Consider the following 20388-nt stretch of genomic DNA (forward strand, 5'->3'; position numbering starts at 1 on the left):
TTGCCTACACCCGTTGATCTCATGGCTATGACTCCTTGGTTAAACAAATACCCTGATCATGTATCCACTGGGGTGTTGAGGAAGGGATTCTTACATGGCTTCCACATCCCGGCGGGGTTTTTTCGGGGGGACTCCTTTTGTAGGAACCAGTTATCGGTACAGCACAACCCAGGCGTGGCAGAGAAGAAAATAGCAAAAGAAGTCAGTTTAGGGCGAGTGGCAGGGACTTTTCATCGCCCGCCGGTGGCGGAGTTCATCTGTTCCCCGTTGGGGGTTGTCCCGAAGAAAGACCCAGGGGAGTTTAGACTTATACATAACCTTTCTGCTCCAAGGGGTTCCTCGGTGAACGATGCCATTGACCCAGAAGTTTGTTCAGTGCGGTATGCATCATTCGATGATGCCGTGGTCATGTTAAACCACCTGGGGCCGGGGCGCTGATGGCGAAATCAGATATCAAATTGGCGTTCCGGTTGCTCCCGGTGCACCCACAGGATCAGCGTTTGCTAGGTTTTGCATTTCAAGGAAGTTACTACATGGATAAATGCATTCCTATGGGGTGCTCCATTTCTTGTGCCTTTTTTAAAATGTTCAGCAGTTTTTTAGAGTGGGCATTCACCGAGGCTACAGGGCATAGGCATGTTATGCACTATCTGGATGACTTCCTGTTCTTGGGGGCAGCCGGCGATACGAACTGTGCGCAGGCGCTGCACGACTTCTGCATCCTCATGAGGGAGTTTGGAGTCCCATTGGCACCAGGTAAGATGGTGGGACCATCTACTTCACTGGAGTTTCTGGGAATTGAGCTCGATTCTGTGGAGGGATGTTTCCGTTTACCGATGGAAAAGGTGGCCAAGTTTAGGGCTTCCTTGACGCAATGCCTGGGCAAGGAGAAAGTGACCCTGCACCAGTTACAACAAACAGTGGGTCAGCTTAACTTTGCTTTGAGGGTGATACCAATGGCCCGCCCCTTCTCACGCTCTATTGCACAAGCTATGGTTGGTCTCAAAGAGGGTCACCACCGTACGAGACTGTCGGCAGAGGTTCGCCAGGATATGCACATTTGGTTGGCATTTCTGGCGGACTTCAACGGTCGAGTCGTGTGGAACTCGCCGCCAGCATCTTCAGATGAACTAGGTCTATGGACTGACTCAGCGGGGAGGGTGGGATTTGGCGCCATCTTAGGTAATCGATGGTCGGCGCAAACATGGCCGACGTGGTGGCACTCCAGCGGTCTCACAGGTAACATTGGGTTCTTGGAGTTATTCCCCATTTGGGTTGCTCTGATGACATGGCCTGACGGCTTCAGGAACCGCTCAGTGGTGTTTTGGTCTGATAATATGACTGTTGTCGACTGCATTAACCAACAGGCAGCACGCTGCAAATGGATCTTGAGATTGTTGAAAGAAGTTGTGCTGCTTTGCATGCGATTGAATGTACAGTTCAGGGCGAAACATGTGCCAGGCGTACTGAATCATGCGGCTGATGCACTCTCTCGTTCACATGTGCAGGCATTCAGGGGTTATCTACCTACAGCGGACCTAGTGGCGGCACCATTCCCCGAAGCACTATGGCTAATCGGTGCCCCGGATTACCGGACCTCGTGGCAGCAAGCTTAGCCCCCAGGACAAGGAAGGCATACGAAGGAGCGTTTCGTTCCTATTGCGCATTTTTGGGTCCCACAGGGAGTCAGAACTGGGGTCAGGAGGAATCCTTCCTGGGGATCCTGGTAGCGCTGCACAGGGAGGGCCGATCAGCGGCAACGGCCAGTAGGCATAGAGCGGCCATTTCATTCATGGCACAAGTGCATGGCATAAAACGGGTTCCTTTTTTGGTTAAGAAAGCCCTTCGCGACTGGCAGCGCCTCGAGGGTCGCAAGCGAGATACGAGGCGCCCGATTGGCTTGGACAGACTGTCTCTGCTTTTAGCAAAGCTGGATGAGACGTGTTCCTCCCATTTCGAAGCAGTTCTGTTCCGGGCAGCTTTCGCATTGGCATTCCATGGGGCTATGCGGGTGAGCGAACTTGTCGCAAGGAACAAGAAAGATATGGAGGGAGGCTTGTGCAGGGATCACGTCCAGATAAGGGGTGATTCGATGGTGATCTCGATAGCCAGGTCCAAGACTGACCAGGGAGCTATGGGAAATAGTGTTATCGTGCAGCGCGCGCGTGGGTCCCCCATGTGCCCATTAAAGTGTGTAGAGGAATATTTGGCGCTAAGGACGGCTGCATGGGGGGGGAGTTTGCTTCGGCACAAGGATGGCACCCCACTGACGAGATTTCAGTTTCAGAGGGTGCTAGCACTGTCAATCGCTGCCGCGGGCATGGACCCGTGCGATTTTGGGACCCACTCCTTTAGGATAGGGGCTGCTACTGAGGCTACAGCCAGGGGTCAGAGTGCGGAGGAAGTGAAACAGCTGGGCCGTTGGTCCTCAAATTGCTTCAAAAGGTATGTGCGATTGCACATGTTGTATAGATCAATTGACATGCACTCACGCTTCTTGTCTTTTGTTTGATTTGCAGTTTCGCGAGCCTGTCACGCGGGGCGGAATTTGAAGTCGACCCAACATCGGGAGACCAGCGGTCAAGGATCACCGACTGGAGAGAGGATGGTATGGGTCGTGGGCCACTCATACGTGAGGCGCGCCGGGGACGTATTCAAGGCAGGTGACGCGACCCACGCCCCTGGGGAATACGGGTACAGAGTGGCCTTCCATGGGAAGGGCGGGCTCTGTTTTGACCAATTCGAATAATTTTTTGAGGGTCTTTTAGGGCGGCAGAGGTCACCGCCATCTGTAGTCATAGTACACCTGGGGGGCAACGACTTGGTGACACTGGGTAGACGAGTGTTATTGGAACACATTTTGTCGGCTGTTAGCTGGTTGGCTAAAAGAGTCCCGGGGTGCACGATTGCCTGGTCCCACATGATTCCAAGGAAGGTATGGCGGGGGGGCCTTTCGGTGTCAGCACTGAACCATTCAGTGAAAAGAGTCAATAATAAAATTGGTAAATTGTTCCGCTCTGCGCAGTTACATAGCATTCCTCATGGGTGTATTCGGGGTGATCACATGTATCTGAACGATGGGGTTCACCTGTCCAGGGAGGGGAATGACTTACTCATAGGAGACTTCATAGCATGGCTAAGGGGTTTGAGGAAGCATGACCTTTAGGAGGAGTAGGGGGGACCGGATATTCGGTCAACTATCCGGTCTGTGGTGGTAAGGTCATGATCGGTGAGCAGTAATTTCAAGGTCCCTAGAGGGGGGCGCCACCCAGAATGGATGGGAGCGCCCGGGGGGAGGCGGCCATTGGCCCCTTCCACCGGGAGGCGGCACCCACTAAGGATGGGTCGCCTATGGGGAGACGGCCATAGGCCCCTCCCAGGGGGGGAGGTGGTTAGATGCCCCTCCTACTAATTTACCGGGGGCCGGATATCCGGGACGGTGGATAGAGAGTGTGGGGATGGGGGGGAGTCCACGCTGTCCTTCCTACAGATACCTCACACGGGAACTCGGACGACCTTTAAGATGGCGTCGAGTGGAAAGGGGGGCCCCCACCACGACAAGGGAAGTTACAGTTGGCAATGAGGGTAGAGTTCTCTGCGCATGCGCCGCTCACACCGTGAGGGCGAGAGTCTGGTAGTAGGGATCTGACACCGGTTAAGACCTTGCCGTTGGCCCTTAATGCTAGGATGTACAATTTTAATTTAGAATGTATGCATTTTCAGGATGTTAGACTCGGCTAGGAAACCTTTGTATTAGAGATCTGTTAAGGTTAGCCAAAGTACATGTCTTCATCGAAATGTAATAAATGTAAAATTGTACATAATGCATAATGATGAAACTTTTATTTAATGTGTTAAATTTTGTTTCATATTTTAATAAATACGTCCGGGAGGGTGACTCCCTCCCGCCTTCCAAAAGTTCAACCAGTGTCCGACTTCTCCCATCCTTGGGGATAGGTGTTGGGAGGGGGTGGCGGGCATCCCGGCCATATGGAAAGGGGCGACCACTCGGACCCCCCGAACGTATGGTTGGGTGCCTCGATCCCCCCGGGAAACCATTTTGGGCGGGGGGTCGTGGCTCGGCTGGTATGCCCGAAGTGGCGTAGCCGGGGCGCGCCTTCTCCCGCCCAAGAGGGGTTGTCCTAGATACCTCCACAGAAGACCACGCCCAGTAGGCGTACAGGAGGAGGGTACACGCCCTCCCGCAGAAGAATAAATAGAGCGGGAATCCGAAGAAGCGTCCTCTTGTTCCTCGGCTCGGAAGGCTGCACCCACTCGTTGCTTGTGAGCCCTCGACGGAACAAGCAGCAATTTTGACCCACCTACCAGCCCCTTATGGCAAATGTTTGTGTAAATAAAGTGTTGCTGAGAAATAGGAGCATAGGCCCTTTTTTCCTTTTTGAGAAGAGTAAAGGAATGTTTAGGATAAGGATTTGACTTTTGCATTGCAGAATGTGTTCTTTCCAGGAGAGAGCAGTTGATGACACATCAAGGCTATGTCAGAATTTTTTCTTTCCTTAGTTGGTAAACAACTGTCATATTTATTTTTTGGTCGGGCAGTAAGGTCATGATCGGTGAGCAGTAATTTCAAGGTCCCTAGAGGGGGGCGCCACCCATAATGAATGGGAGCGCCCGGGGGGAGGCGGCCATTGGCCCCTTCCACGGGGAGGCGGCACCCACTAAGGATGGGTCGCCTATGGGGAGACGGCCATAGGCCCCTCCCAAGGGGGGAGGTGGTTAGATGCCCCTCCTACTAATTTCCCGGGGGCCGGATATCCGCGACGGCGGATAGAGAGTGTGGGATGGGGGGAGTCCACGCTGTCCTTCCTACAGATACCTCACACGGGAACTCGGACGACCTTTAAGATGGCGTCGAGTGGAAAGGGGGGCCCCCACCACGACAAGGGAAGTTACAGTTGGCAATGAGGGTAGAGTTCTCTGCGCATGCGCTGCTCACACCGTAAGGGCGAGAGTCTGGTAGTAGGGATCTGACACCGGTTAAGAACTTGCCGTTGGCCCTTAATGCTAGGATGTACAATTTTAATTTAGAATGTATGCATTTTCAGGATGTTAGACTCGGCTAGGAAACCTTTGTATTAGAGATCTGTTATGGTTAGCCAAAGTACATATCTTCATCAAAATGTAATAAATGTAAAATTGTACATAATGCATAATGATGAAATTTTATTTAATGTTTAAAATTTTGTTTCATATTTTAATAAATACGGCCGGGAGGGTGACTCCCCTCCCGCCTTCCAAAAGTTCAACCAGTGTCCGACTTCTCCCATCCTTGGGGATAGGTGTTGGGAGGGGGTGGCGGGCATCCCGGCCATAATATTTTTGAGAAGGAATTAATAGTGTTTGGCTCATTAAAAAAATATATTAGCACATTTCACAATGATGTCACCTTCATTACCTCAGATTAGGATGCAGATTGAGTTTCTTTCTTGTTGGTTTGTGTCATGGTTTTGGATAATGCTTGGTAAATAGGTTTTGCAGCATAGAGGAATTGCATTATGTAAAATTGAGAAGTATCTCTAGTGACATGGAATGCTTGTACATAGGACCTGTGCTGTGTTTCTAAAGTGTTATTTAAAAAACGATTTGGGGGTAAATGAATGGGTTTTATATTTTTGAGAAAGAATTATTAGTGTTTGCCTCATCAAATAAATATATTTGAACCTTTTACAATGATGTCACCTGCATTACCTCAGATTAGGATGCAGATTGAGTTTCTTTCTTGTTGGTTTGTGTCATGTTTTTGGATAATGCTTGGTAAATAGGTTTTGCAGCATAGAGGAATTGCATTATGTAAAATTGAGAAGTTTCTCTAGTGACATGGAATGCTTGTACATAGGACCTGTGCTGTGTTTCTAAAATGTTATGTAAAAAACGATTTTGGGGTAAATGGATGGCTTTTATATTTCTGAGAAGGATTTAATAGTGTTTGCCTCATTAAAAAACTAAATTAGCACATTTCACAATGATGTCACCTGCATTACCTCAGATTAGGATGCAGATTGAATTTCTTTCTTGTTGGTTTGTGTCATGTTTTTGGATAATGCTTGGTAAATAGGTTTTGCAGCATAGAGGAATTGCATTATGTAAAATTGAGAAGTTTCTCTAGTGATATGGAATGCTTGTACATAGGACCTGTGCTGTGTTTCTAAAGTGTTATTTAAAAAACGATTTTGGGGTAAATGAATGGGTTTTATATTTTTGAGAAGTAATTATTAGTGTTTGCCTCATTAAATAAATATATTTGAACCTTTTACACTGATCTCACCTGCATTACCTCAGATTAGGATGCAGATTGAGTTTCTTTCTTGTTGGTTTGTGCCATGTTTTTGGATAATGCTTGGTAAATAGGTTTTGCAGCATAGAGGAATTGAATTATGTAAAATTGAGAAGTTTCTCTAGTGACATGGAATGCTTGTACATAGAACCTGTGCTGTGTTTCTAAAATGTTATGTAAAAAACGATTTGGGGGTAAATGGATGGCTTTTATATTTTTGAGAAGGAATTAATAGTGTTTGCCTCATTAAATAAATATATTTGAACCTTTTAGAATGATGTCACCTTTGTTACCTCAGATTAGGAAGCAGATTGAGCTTCTTTCTTGTTGGTTTGTGTCATGTTGTTTGGAAATGCTTGATATCAACATATGCAAGATAGAGGAATTGTCTTTTGTGAAATAGTGAGGTTTCAGTAGTGAAATTGTATGCTTGTACATAGGACCTGTGCTGTGTTTCTTAAATGTGATGCAAAACACGATTTTGGGGTAAATGAATAATTTTACATTTTTTAGAAGGAATAAATAGTGTAGATGAGGTGAGGCATGTCCAGGGGTGTAGATGAGGTGAGGCCTGTCCAGGGGTGCAGATGAGGTGAAGCCTGTTTAGAGTTGTACATGAGGTGAGGCTTGCACAGGGGTGCAGAGGAGGTGGGGCCTGTGTTCAAGAGTGAAGTGGGAGATAAGCCTGTCCAGTGAGGTAAGGCCTGTGTCTAAGAATGCAGTGGGGATTCATTTTAAATAATATTACATTACATAGCTATAGAAATTTGCTATTAAAAAACCTTTGAAATTCACTGAAAAAAACATAGGTTTCACACTAGTTATAGTTAGGAATTAGCATTTAAAAAACCTATGAAATTCACTGAAAAAACCATAGGTTTCAGACCAGTTATAGTTAGGAATTAGCATTTAAAAAACCTGTTAAATTCACTGAAAAAAACAGAGGTTTCACACCAGTTATAGAAATTGTACTGACATAAAACCATTGAAATTCCCACGTTATAGTTAGTTGGACTCACTATAACTTGCGCGCCTGCAATGCACTGCTGATGACGTCACATATTAAATCACTCATGGACTGGATAATAAATGGCCATTGTCACATATATAGGATGGTAACGTCTCTACATAGTCATGGAGAAAGCAATCAACATATTTGGACATTGGTTCCGATAATCTGCGCCGATATAATGGGCCTTCCCGGTACTGGAATTATAGTTTTTGTGCACTTTAGGGATAAAATACAGTACTGGTGTAATAGGATAGTCATTTGTTAAAAAGCCAAATTAATTTTTACTCAAGAGCCCCATTCTTTTCAATTGTGAGAGCTCTTTAAAAATGGATTCCTTAATGTGTTTAAGATCACTGAATGCAGCCTTTCTTTAGCATTCTGAGTCACCTAGGTGTCTTTCTGCTTCCTGCATGTAAAGTTTGTGAGACAATAGCACTATGTTGCCCCCTTTGTCAGATTTATTTATAATGATGTTGCCATTGTTTTGTAATTTGTGCATTAGTATAGAGTATTGCTTTTCTCTGTATTTTCTTTGTTTGTCTTTTTGCCACACAGTTCTGTTCAGTTGTTTTGAATCATCCACAACACAGTCACTAACGATGTAAATTGCGTCTTTTGGCATGATAGGTATAAATTCTGACGGTAGTTGAAAGGGGGTTAAATTGCTGAGGTTATATTTCATCCCTAGTTCTGACAGATCTTCTTGTGTAGAGTTAGTAGTGTTGTCATCCTCTTGTGCTTATGCATGCATTTAATTGCCTATTCCGGATGACGGTCGGACGAGAGCTGTGGAGGCTACTGCAGCTCTGCTCCTGTAGGTCTCCAGACTCATTCTCCGTGTTTTCTTTCTTGCCAGTTTACTGCTGCTGTTGCCGCTAGCGTGTTGGAAGCTGCTTCGTCGGTGACTAAGGCTTTGAGTTAGTTGTGTGTTTGGATTTTCTGCGCCAGCCTCTTGGTTTGGATCCTGCTTATTAACGGATGTGCCGGCTTACATGCGTTAGCTCCCTGTATCGCTCAGCCCGCATTGCGAGGTTGATTTCAGCCAGAAGGAAGCTGCAAACGTCAGTGTGGCTTTCTCGGCTGGAACCTGCTGACTCGAGTGGCAGCTGTGCTTTTGGAGCAGAGGGTACAAAGAAAGATCAGAAAGCTCCGACACCGGGGGTTTCACTGCAGGCGAGGAAAAAACGCAAGGAAAAGTGGAGGGTGATGGCTCCACCACGCTCAACCCGGTGTGAATGCATCGAGACACAGGCAGAGAACGCGATTCCTACAAGAATTGAAGTTATAGATGGAGAGATGGCTGTGCAAGATAATTCCTCTGTAGACAATGGTTTATTGCCTGGGAAAACCCTAGTGGGCAACAGTGTTTCAAATTGTTATGCGGACCCGCAGGTGGGAAAGTCTATTCTTAAACTATTATGCTCAGGGAAGGCTACAGCGCTTCTCCGGTCCTGCGGGTCTGAATCTGCTGCCCCCCTCGCCCAGATGGCAGAAGTTTTGAATGCAGCGGTTAATGAAGGGTGGGGGAGTACGGAGGATTCTGATTGCAGAACAGATGTTTCTCCTGTCTCTCCTCTCTCTTCTGGGGGTATATGCTTATGGAGCAGGGCCCAGCCGAATCCCTCTTATCTGTGGCAGGTGCTGGTAAGACTGGTAACATCTCTTCTGGCTCGATAAGCCCTCAAACAGAAAGCCCAAATAACAACAGCCCCCTGTGTCAGACAAATGTAATAGTACAGGGTAGTAGCTCAGGCAGGAGCGACAACTGCCCTATACCATGTACTGGTGATGGAGTTGGAGGGAGTAAGGAACAGGCAATCATCACTGCAGAAATAGGGAGAGCTATTGATGTAGATTTCCCTAAGGTCCCTTCCCCCGTAAATTTGTGTACTGTTAACTGCAGCTTCGAAGGAAATACCTCTGAGTGGAGGAGACCCCAAAAGGAAAAGAAAAAGGTCCTAAGATTGTTCGGACTTTGAAAGGTGCAAGAGGTTGTGGAGGGATTGGCAACATTGTGCAGATTAATGAAGCACTTACTCGATTAAAGGGTGCAGCCAGCACTTCTAAGACCGTACCAGGAATCAGTCCTCTTCGAAAATGGGTCTCATCAATGGGAGAAGTGTGATCTATTGTCTCCAGATTTTCTATCGTAGGGTCACAGGGGGAAGGAATCGCTCCTACTCCTTTGAAGGGAGGCGTTGATTTGTTGGCTACTTTGGCCAGTACAACAATGTACTTGTAATCTTTCTTTTATTGATACTTGGCCAAATAATTTATAACTTCCAAACTCTACTGAAACAGGCAATGCTTACTTTCTAGGCCAAAATGTCGCTGGTGGCCTGCCTCATTCAAAAGAGGTCATACCTCTTGGACTTAACAACTCATCCACAGTGTTTGGATCCCCTTTCCCCCTTCCACATCTCAGGGCCCCATTGTAGTGCAAACAAGACCTAAGGATGAGCAGAATCATTCGAGTGAGGAGAATGAAGGGGGAGATGAGCCCTCACTCTCTTGTATCATGCATGCTCTCGTTGCTCATAGAGCGGAAGCACAAGCATACTACCAACAGGCAAGGTTGGACTCTAGTGAAATCAAAAAAGCATTGTCTGAGGTTACCAGTAAGGTCCAACTCTTGACTGTGGAGGTCTCGGAGCTGCAGGAGCGAGTGGCAGGCGTTGAGCAGATCAATTACTGCACAAGAGTCACAGCTCGCTTTAATGCAACTTAAAATTGATGACCTTGAAAATCGCTAGCGGCACCACAATTTGAGGATTTTTGGGGTACCAGAGGGAAAAGAAGGTGTTGATCCTCGTGCATTTGTTGTGGACATGCTAAATAAAGCCTTTCCGGACTTGGAGGACTGGGACATGGACACGCAGGTCCAATGAGCACATTGGCTCCCACTCTTTTTGTCACCTAATATGCAAGCTAATAAAAACGATTCTCTTCCAAATGTGGTCTTTCTGGGAATTTTTTTGCTTCGCCAGGCTATTTTTTTTTTAAGGCTCGGCAAACGGCTCCCGTTCAAGTAGATGATATGTCAATTTTTGTGAGATACTATTTGTACAAGTTATCTATGGATAGGGATGACAACTACGGCAGCTTATGGATTCATTTAAGTCTGTCTGTTCTCAGGTTTTTTTGCAGGAGCATGCTCGGCTTAAAGTTGTTAAGGATGAACGTTCCTACTTTTTTTTAAATGAGCAGGAGGCCAAAAAAGCTCTGGCAAGCGGGCAAACCTCTCTTAATCTGTGATAAGCTTAAGGTCTTTGCTTAATATCTGTCCAGGGGGGCGCTCCTGTGGTCTCTTGGTTGGGGTCCCCTTTATTTTCCTCTCATTTCTCCCCCCCCCCTTTTTTATTAGGTACTCGGTTTAGGAAATACTGTTATATCCTATAACTGTGTAATTAGTTAATATTTTTTTTTTTGCTGCTCTTAAATAGCTGCCAGATGTCTAATACGTTTCATCTGCTGGGGTGGTGGACGGAAGAGGGGCGGTGTGTGGGCATGCCGGGGGGCTCTTGGGGAGGGGTGGTCATGTTGTCTTTCACTTGCTGTCATTCAGGACAGCTTTAAGGGGGGTGATTTCTTTTCTAAGAAATGGGGTGGGGGGTCTCGAGTGGTTTTGGAGGTGTGGGGCGGAAGGGGGTGTTAAATAGTCACAGATCGCAAAAAATAGCACAGGTAAATTAAGGAAATAAAAACGAGCTTCTGTCGTGCATGAAAATGTATATGTGGGTTTTGATAAAGCATTACGTGGCCATACTGATTTTGTATAATGTCTAGAGTCAAGATTATGAGTTGGAAAGTCTGTGGGCTCAATACGGCCAGTAAAAGGCGATTGGTGGCGGAAGAGCTTAAAGGATTCAAGCCTCAAATAGTGGGACTGGCTGAAACTCATCTCGCCTATAAAGATAGAAGCATCCTTAAACAATTAGGTTGCGATCTGGTTATTTGCACTTCACAGACGGCATCTATAAGGGGTGTTGCGTTATTAAAAGATAAATACTCTAAAATAACCGTACTTAGAACCCTTGCTGATAGCCGGGGGAGGTGGGCAATTGAGCAGTTTTTGATCTCGGGAAAAAAGATTACAGTCTGCATGATCTATGGTCCTAATGTTGATTGTCCTGCGGTTGTCTCCTATTTGAACTCCGAACTCCTGGACTGGGAGGGTGACCTTGTTGTAATGGGTGACTTTAATTGTATTTTGGATAAAAAAATTGACACTACCAATACACGTGCTAGGGCCAGAATGGTCCAGGTAAGGGCTGGTATGTGTGATCTAATGCATATTCATCAATTAGACTATGCCTGGCAGACATTGTATCCTTCAACACCAGGGTTTACATTCTATTCTCATCCCCATAAACAGTACTCCAGGATCAATATGATTTTCATCAATTATGGGTCGGACCACAATCCTATCATGATTAATGTAACTCTGGCAGGCTCTAGACCGCATCAAGCGAGGGAGTTTTCTTTTCCTCTGCATATGTTAAATAATCCAGACTTTGTCACTCACATGCAGAAGGTTTTAAAGGAATTCATTCGGATTAATCCCCACACATCGTCTTCTGCCATGGTTTGGGACTGTTTAAAAGCATGTGTGATAGGGGCAACTCTCCAGTATATAGTCACGCAGAACAGACAAAATTGTACTCAGCTTGCCAATGAACATAAGCATTATACTCAGCTAGAGCAGCAACATACCTCTGCAATAGCGTCTAAGGAAAGAGACAAGGACAAGAGATGCATGCCCAGATTATTGATGTCAAAGCCAAACTTCATAGAAGGTTGAAAGATAAAGTGGCTAACAACTTCCTTACTATAGAATAAAGCAATATGAGAATAAGGAGAGAGGGTGGGAAGACTCTATCATATATACAAAATCAGAAGATATAGCCGAACAATTCAGGATGTTTTATTGTAGCTTATATGAAGAAAATAGAACATGCAATCAACAAGCTGTAGGGCTCTGTTGGCAAGAGAGTGCTCTCTCTTGTTTGGATGTTTCTCAGTCGCAGAGCTTAGAGACCATGGCCGACCTTGAGGAACTGAATTTGGCTTTAGGGGCCCTCCCCAGCGGTAACGCGTTTGGAGAGGACACCAAACCGTTAGTTTTACAAAACTTTTAAGGAAGTATTGTTACGGTTCTCCTCGAGCTGGTCAACAACATATTGGAGGGAGGGAATGCTCCCCCTTCCTGGAATAAAACTAATATTGTGGTCTTTCTCAAAAAGGGTAAACCTGTGGATGAGTTGGGGTCCTATCAACCAATTTCACTTATTAATGCAGATGCTAAAATCTTCTCGAAGTTGCTTGCTTCTCGTCTTGCTCCAAGTATCTACTTACTGGTATCTGCGGAACATCATGGCTTTGTCCCAGGTAGGGATACAGTGGCGCATATAAATACCGCTTATGCAGCCTTTGATGTAGCAGGTCAACTAGGTCGGCAGATTGGGATATTAATGCTGGACGCTGAGAAGGCCTTCGATCGAGTTGTCTCGGGTTTTTTATGGAGTTCTATGCAATCATTAGGACTTGGTTGGAGGTTTGTCTCGGTGGTCCAGCAATTGTATTGCAATCCTTCTGCAGCTATCAAGCTGAATGGTTGTACATCTAGGGTAGTTACCATCCAGCGGGGCCGCTTTCCCCATTATTATTTTCCCTTTACATTGAGCCCTATATTAGGCATCTTCTTCATAATAATTCTATCTCGCCTATCTGTTTCAATGGTATAACCTTAAAAATCACGGCTTATGTAGACAACATTGCTGTATTCACCTCCGGGCCAGAGGTGGCGATTGCTGCAATCACACAAGAGGCGCAACATTTTGGCTCCCTCTCTGGTTACAAGCTCAATCTTAACAAAACACAGTCTATTCTTAATTATGTTTCTGCATCTCCTATACCTCAGTTTGGTGTTAGTACTACAGCTACTTACCATGGAATTTGTCTTAGTAGCTGTCTTTGAACTACGCTTAAACAAATTACTGCTGATTTGCGTAGATGGCATAGGTTGCCTCCGACTATTTCTGGGAGATGCAACATATTGAAAATGAATGTTTTGCACAAATTTCTTTATTTATTTCGTTCAATACCTTTAACACCTTGGCTGCTAGGCGTTTTCCCCCTCCTGTGCTGGAAATTGCCATTTTGCTGGTGTCATGACGAGCTCAGCTCGTCATCAGCACAGCTCAACTGTGCATCATGACGAGCTGAGCTCGTCATGAGCATCGAAAGGGTTAAGTGCCCAATTTCATTTTTTAAGCGGCTCGACTCTGTCATTGGTAGCTTCATATGGGGCTATCGGGAAGCTAGGAGAGCTCTTAGATATATCAAGCTGACGTATGAGCAAGGTGGATTTCAACTCCCCGACTTTAAAACTTACTTTTGGGCTGCCTTCCTTAATCGTATCCAGAGTTTACCCATTGGACCAACTGGGGGTAAAACCTGGTTATCGTATCAGCTTATATCTGGTCTTGATAGTGTGTTTCTTCTATACTATATGTCGGACCCAAACTATTTCAAGAGAGTCCGTTTCAAGGTAGTCAGGCATATTTATCGTATATGGCAAGACATTTGTAAAACTTTTGTTCTGCCTGACCTACATGAATATACTTACATATGGGATGATCCTAGGGTCGCGGGCATATTCCCGGATGCCGTCTGTAGAAGGTGGCAACAGGGTGGAATAATACGGCTGGGGCAGATGTATGATGAAGGGGGCTTTAGGTCATTTGCTTCTTTAAAAAATGAGCTTGGAATACCACAGAACTCATTTTTTAAGTATTTGCAAATTAAGAATTATTTCTTACAAGGGAAGGGATTGTTTGCTCTCCCCCATACTTCAGATACATTTTGGGCTATCTATTACACTCTTGCTCGGAGTCAGATTGGTAAAGCTTACCAGAGCTTTATGCGAGCAACGGTGGATGATGGTTTGGCGATGGTTGCTAAGATTATTCATATGTTTGCAACGGGGATCAGTACGGAAACATTTCTTGACTTCTTGACTACTATTAACTCTGCTGTTTCTTTGATTCATTTAAAGCTGCATCAACATCATATTATGTTCATGCTGTATTATACCCCGCAGATAATCTCAAAATGGGCAACTTCCCAGGGCTCTCCGAAATTATACTGCCCTAAGTGCAACCTGTAGGCTGCTGACCTTAGATATATGTTTGTTGTGTGTCCCTGCCTAACTACGTTCTGGGCTGAGGTCACTTCGGTTCTTAGCAGGTTGTCAGGTACGCGGATTCATCTAACGGAGAAAGAAATTGTTTTGGGCTCGGTCATTGAGTCAGGCAGTTTATCTAAATCACTAGCCTAAATTATTATTATTTCTGCGCGGCTTTGCATTGCCGGGGCCTAGATTGAGGTAGCTAGTCCCAAGATTACTCATCTTTGGTTGTAACCTAGGGGAGTTTTTTAAATGGAATTGGAGTTACCAAAAGCTCAGGGTTTACGTTCAAGGGTTAAATTTGGGAAGGTATGTTCAAGGCTGCAATGGGATTAATTGCTGCTATTTGCTCAAAAGTCTTTTGTTATATTTTGGGTGTTCTATTATATGATGGTCTCATTTACATTTTTGTTTGTATATTTGTCCTTAATTCTTTCATTTCATCTGGCCTGGACTAGGATTACTATTCATTTGACTATCTTATTTGACACATGTGGATTTTCTAATGTTCAACAATTGGGGTTTCTATCAATTTCTGTGCAATATATGATTTGTTGTTTTTTGTTATGCTTGTGATTAAAAAATAAATAAAAAAACAAAATACATTCAGATAAAACGTTTTGATAAAAAGGCTTTTCAATCAATGCTCTGTTAAAAAGGTTTTTAGGTATCAGTGCACACGTGCGTAAGTAAAAAGTGCAGAATGTGCGGAGTCTTTTTGCTAGAGGCCTGTGAGGAATTATACACTAGTTGTAGTAACAAGCATCTTTTGCTTGGATGCTTCTAGAACTAAAAACTTGACAAGCTTCCCATTCAGTTGTGGATCCAGTGGATTGAAGCATGCAAGTACTGCTTGTCTCCGTGTGCATATGCCTTGTTCGTTAAAGTTAGTTTTTAGCAGGTCAACCCGTTCCTTGTTAAGCTTGACACAGGAGCATATTATGTGTGCCATGTCTTCCTTTCCAGCACCACATAGCCGGCATAAGTTCCCGTAGTTCTTTCTTAGCCATGGTGGAAGATGTGGTATGGCTGGCAGGATTCCTACCCTATGCTTTAAAAAGGCTTCTTTAGACTTCGTTGAATACCCTAAGACAAAGTATGCCTGTGATCCAAATGATTTTTAATTGTATAAAGTCATCCATGCGTGGCTCCTGTGTGCAAATGCTGCTTTGTCTTCTATAAAGGAGAGTTTCTTAACAACCTTATTAGTAATGCGTTTAAAGTGCAAATTTGTTGTCGGGATTTCCCATAGGTTGGCCAATCCCGTTATGATGAGCGATTCCTCCAAGTAAGCTTTGGCCAGTAAGGTAGGTGTGCTGTACAGTTCCTGCCAGAGATGGTGATTCAATGTGTTTGTGGCGGAATTCTTATTTTTGTGCCAGTACTTGATGTATGAGCCTCGCCTTGCGAGGAGTTGCTTCGTTAGACAATGCTCGAGCAGAATCTGTGCTGGCGACACATAAGGCGGTAAATTTAACATTACTCTATATGTTTTTATCAAAATGGTGTCCAGTAATCGAGCATCCCTGACTCTCTAAACCTCACTGCCATATGTAATTTATGATGGAATTTTTGCTTCTGCGAATGTTGGACCAGTAAGTTTTGTTTTGAGTTGTCATAGCGTGATCGCAACCGCCATTCCCTTCCTTTTAAGTGCTTTGAGCTGATTCGTGAAGTGACCCCCCCTTGTCGATCATAACTCTCGGATATTTATACACCTCACAGTTGGTGAGTGCAATTTTACCTAGTGACCAAGAATGGGACTGTTTCCCATTTATTGTCAGAGTCTTGGATTTTTCGATGTTGAATTCCAGATAATTCTACTCAGCATATCTATGAAGTATGTTGAGTAGCCCTTGTAGATCAACTTGAGTATGACTAGTTAGAACGACATCGTCTGCATAAGACATACTGCAAATGGTTTTTCCTCCTATTCGGGGAGCATGCGCATTGCAAGCTGTAAGTGCTGTTGTCAGAGCCGCAGTGTAAAGGTTGAAGAGAAAGGGTGCAAGAACGCATCCCTGTTTAAGGCCTTTGGTTTTTTGAATGTGCCTTGACAGATGAGAACTGTTGCCGAGCTTGACCTGTACCCACGTATTGGAATGTAATTCTATTAGAGGGTTCAAGAGGGACGAAGGAATCCCCCAGTGGGATAACTTCATCCAAAGGTTAGCTCGGTTAACGTTGTTGAACGCCACCTTAAAATCCACAAAGCAGAAGTGAAGAGTACGTTTGCTGAAAATCGCTTTATCTATGAGTAGTGACATAGCTAAGAGGTTTGTAGTTGTTTCAGTGTCTCTACAAAACCCTGTTTGGATGGGGGGATAATATTTAGCTCTGTTGCCCATTTCTGTATTTCGATTAGTAAGTTCCCTGCATAATACTTTGCTTCTACATCCACTAGTGCAATTAGGCGGTAGTTTTTTGGTAGTGTTTTGTCCCCCGCCTTATAGATTGGTGATATAATGGAGCCCTTCCATGATGCGGGCATACACCCCATTCACCTGACTGCATAGAAGATTGGAACTAGGGATTCTGACCAATATTCTGGGTCTTGCTTGAAAAGAGCTGTTGGGATCCCGTTCGGCCCAGGTGCACTGTCTTTCCTCCCTTTACGTATTTGCTCTCTGATCTGGTCAGCATCGATCACAAAAATTTTGCCTTGCCTGTCGTTGTGGTATGAGATTAAAATACAGGTTGTTTGTCCATGCTAGTGTTTGATACAAGAAGCTGTTGATTAAAGTGGTGTTCTAGGAAGGATATCCAGTTGTTTTCTGTTATGTGTGATGTTAGACCACCATGTGCTGGTTGTAAAATGTTGTTTGTTGTTGCACCGTTATTCCCAGTGAAGATGGAGTGTAATCCAAAGTTTGTTTTCTTGTGATTTTCTTATGTCCCATTTCAGTTTCTTGAGCTCTGCCTTTTTCTCACAGAGCAGTTTGTGTGGAGCTGTGTCCCCCGGTCTTTCCCTCAGTGACCTTAGTGTTTTATTGATAGCTTCTTTAATGCTTTTCAGGGTCGCCCTTTGCGCACTTGTGGCCATCCCTGCTAAAGTTTGATCGTTAGGCACAGTGTGCCGGACTACAGATGAGTAGGAATTCGAAAATGTGGCCGTAAAAGTTTCCCAGATATGAATGTGATTTTCCATAGTTTGATTAAGCTCATTTAATTGTTTTTTTGCTTCCATGAGTACTTCTCTGGAATTTGCAATTGACGACTTAACTCTTTTAAGTTTTATTGAGTAGCATGCATGCATTCCAGCTGGGTTTGGAATCGATTTTTTTCCAGTGTGGCATAAAATGAGATTACCTGCGGCCAGTGGTCACTGTCTCCTTTGTCTACTAGATGGTAGTTTTTTATATATTAAAAAAATGAGAGAGTCACTAGGGTGTAGTCAATTGTGGAGGTAGTATGACCAGAAAGCAAAGAGGCGGACGCAGGATAATCATCCACAAATCTGCTGTTTAGCACTCATAGGCCAATGTTCTCTAGATCGTTTAACAATTCCAACCCACCCTTTGCTTTTCTCCCATTAGGGCTTAATTGTTGACTTGGAATATTCCAATAGAAGGAGTGTGCTTGGGTGCCTTCATTTGGGGGAATACCTAATAGATGTTGGTTAAAATCGCCTGACAGAATAAGGGTTGGATTAGTGTGTATACTCATCAATTGGTAAAGGTGCTCGATCAGTGTGCTTGCGTCCTGTTTTTTCCTTTTCAGATTGATGATATATTGATCAGCAGAACCTCCTCCTTTTTCCCACAGAGGTCTACTTGAATCCTTGTGGTATTTACAGATGGGAATAAAGAAGGTAATTCCTTCGCAATGTGAATTTTTTATATTTTGATGTAAGTGGGCAAGACCCATGATAGACAGCCGTAATTGCTTTTCCTTAATGCAGGAGTGTGGAAACATGTGTATCCCTCTATTTTCAGAGGCTCTTCTTGCCATGTTTCCTGCAATAGAATAATGTCGAATGTTTTTATGTAACCAAGGAATTCATTGTCAGCCGCCTTGTTATTTTGCCCGTTGATGTTCCATGAACATATCCTCATAGGCGATATACTTGAGTTTCCACCATGCCTTGTTAATTTTCTATGGTTTAAGGGGGTACAAGGGAAGTCTGCGGGTAGTTAAGGACCGTGGGTATTAGTTTCAATAACAACAGTGGTCCTTAAGAGGAACTTTAGAGACATATAGATAAAATATAGTCTTCAATGAGTCCTATATACATTGGTGTCCAGCCGGACAGAATTTAATCAGTTTAGAAAAATTCAGCAAATCATCATAATGGGTCAAACAAACATTGCAGTGGGACACATCCTGCATCCAATTCATATAGAAAACATGAAGTGCAAAGGGACACAATCCTGTATCCGATTCAAACAAAAATCACACAAGAGTAAACATGGAAAAATAATAGGTTAGACAAAAGGTTTTTCAGGCAACAAATGGGCGGTCGCTTAGGTCAGTGAAGATACATAAGTAAGCTATCCACGATAGTTAACACACTAATAGGACACGTTGGTCGACTGTGTGAAACTATACATCTGGTCGACGGCGTTTTGATCCCTCACAGCGTATATTGGGATCATCATTAGGACGATTGTATTCACATGCCTGAATTAGAATTCTGCCTGTAGAGACAAAAAAGGATAGAAAGGGCAGAAATAAGTGTGAGATCAGAGAGAGGGTGAAGCTTATCGAGAAAAATTAACTGGTTTAGAGGACCATGCACTAATTACTTCAAGGCCATGTGAAAGTCCTTATCTCGCTGTGAGTTCAGGGAAACCGGAAGATATTTTGAGATGAAACAGGTCCGTGACACGGCTTGTTAATCTAAAGTGCGAAGTGACAGCAATTGTGCAAGGAGTAAAAATTGAGGAGAGTAATTGCAATCTTATTTCGAGTGAAGTGCTGAAAGAAATAGGCAGTGATGAGAATGTCCTATTGCGATTCATAAATGGAGCTTGAAGGTAGATTGCCGATGGTACAGGCAGCGTTGGGTGTTATATATAACTACTTGCTGATGACCGCAGTGTTTAAGCAGGATGGAGGTTAAGAAGGACGCTAGTGAGATGGAGGTGCTCGTTGAGAAACGAGAGGCACTATAAACGGAAAACCTCCAAGTTGTGATCCGCATAGGAAGTGGGTGGGCAGAATGATAGCCGGCAGACGCGGGTAGAGCCGCGGTGCTGTTTGTGATGGTAGCGTGCTGGTATTAGGGCGCATTAAAAGATTGGTCTGTGTTGTGAAATACCCAACAGGCGAGCATATGTACACGGTAGAACAATGTGCTCAGGATGCGTGGGCCTGGAGTACGGCAGACAGAGTACTCACAAGTTATGTAGAATGGATGAAACCACAAGTGGTTGAGAACAGTGTGGACACCTAAAGAGGGGAGAACAACGGGTTAAGGATGTAGCCCGAGGATGCTGTTCTGGGTGAGGGTACAGGGAACGCAGCAGCGGTGTTACCTTAATCGGTGGATGGGGAGACTTCCAAGTTACGGGCTGATTCATTCCGGGATGTGACTGTTTATTTGGATGGTCCTCCAGGTGGCTTTGGTGGATTTCGCTCTTTGCGTTTTATCCAACTTAATACATTCTATTGAAAGCAAATCCCCAGAGCTTATATTGTCATATGGTTACTGCGTTTCTATATATTGTGTTAAGTTAGCATGAGTTTATTAAATGTTTAAACTACATATTTTCCTTCGGCTTCAGTTTGCACACGACACCTAATTGTTATTGTAGCTTTCAACCTAGACGAAAGATGTGATTTATTTGAGAATAATATGTTATTGCTCTGATATCAGTCGTGCTTGGTACAACTGTCTGCACACTGAGAACTGCACCCTCTAAGAATAACCTAACACAAGGTTGCTGAAAG

This window comes from Lissotriton vulgaris, chromosome 6 (assembly GCF_964263255.1).
Source record: "Lissotriton vulgaris chromosome 6, aLisVul1.2, whole genome shotgun sequence".
NCBI lineage: Eukaryota > Metazoa > Chordata > Amphibia > Caudata > Salamandridae > Lissotriton > Lissotriton vulgaris.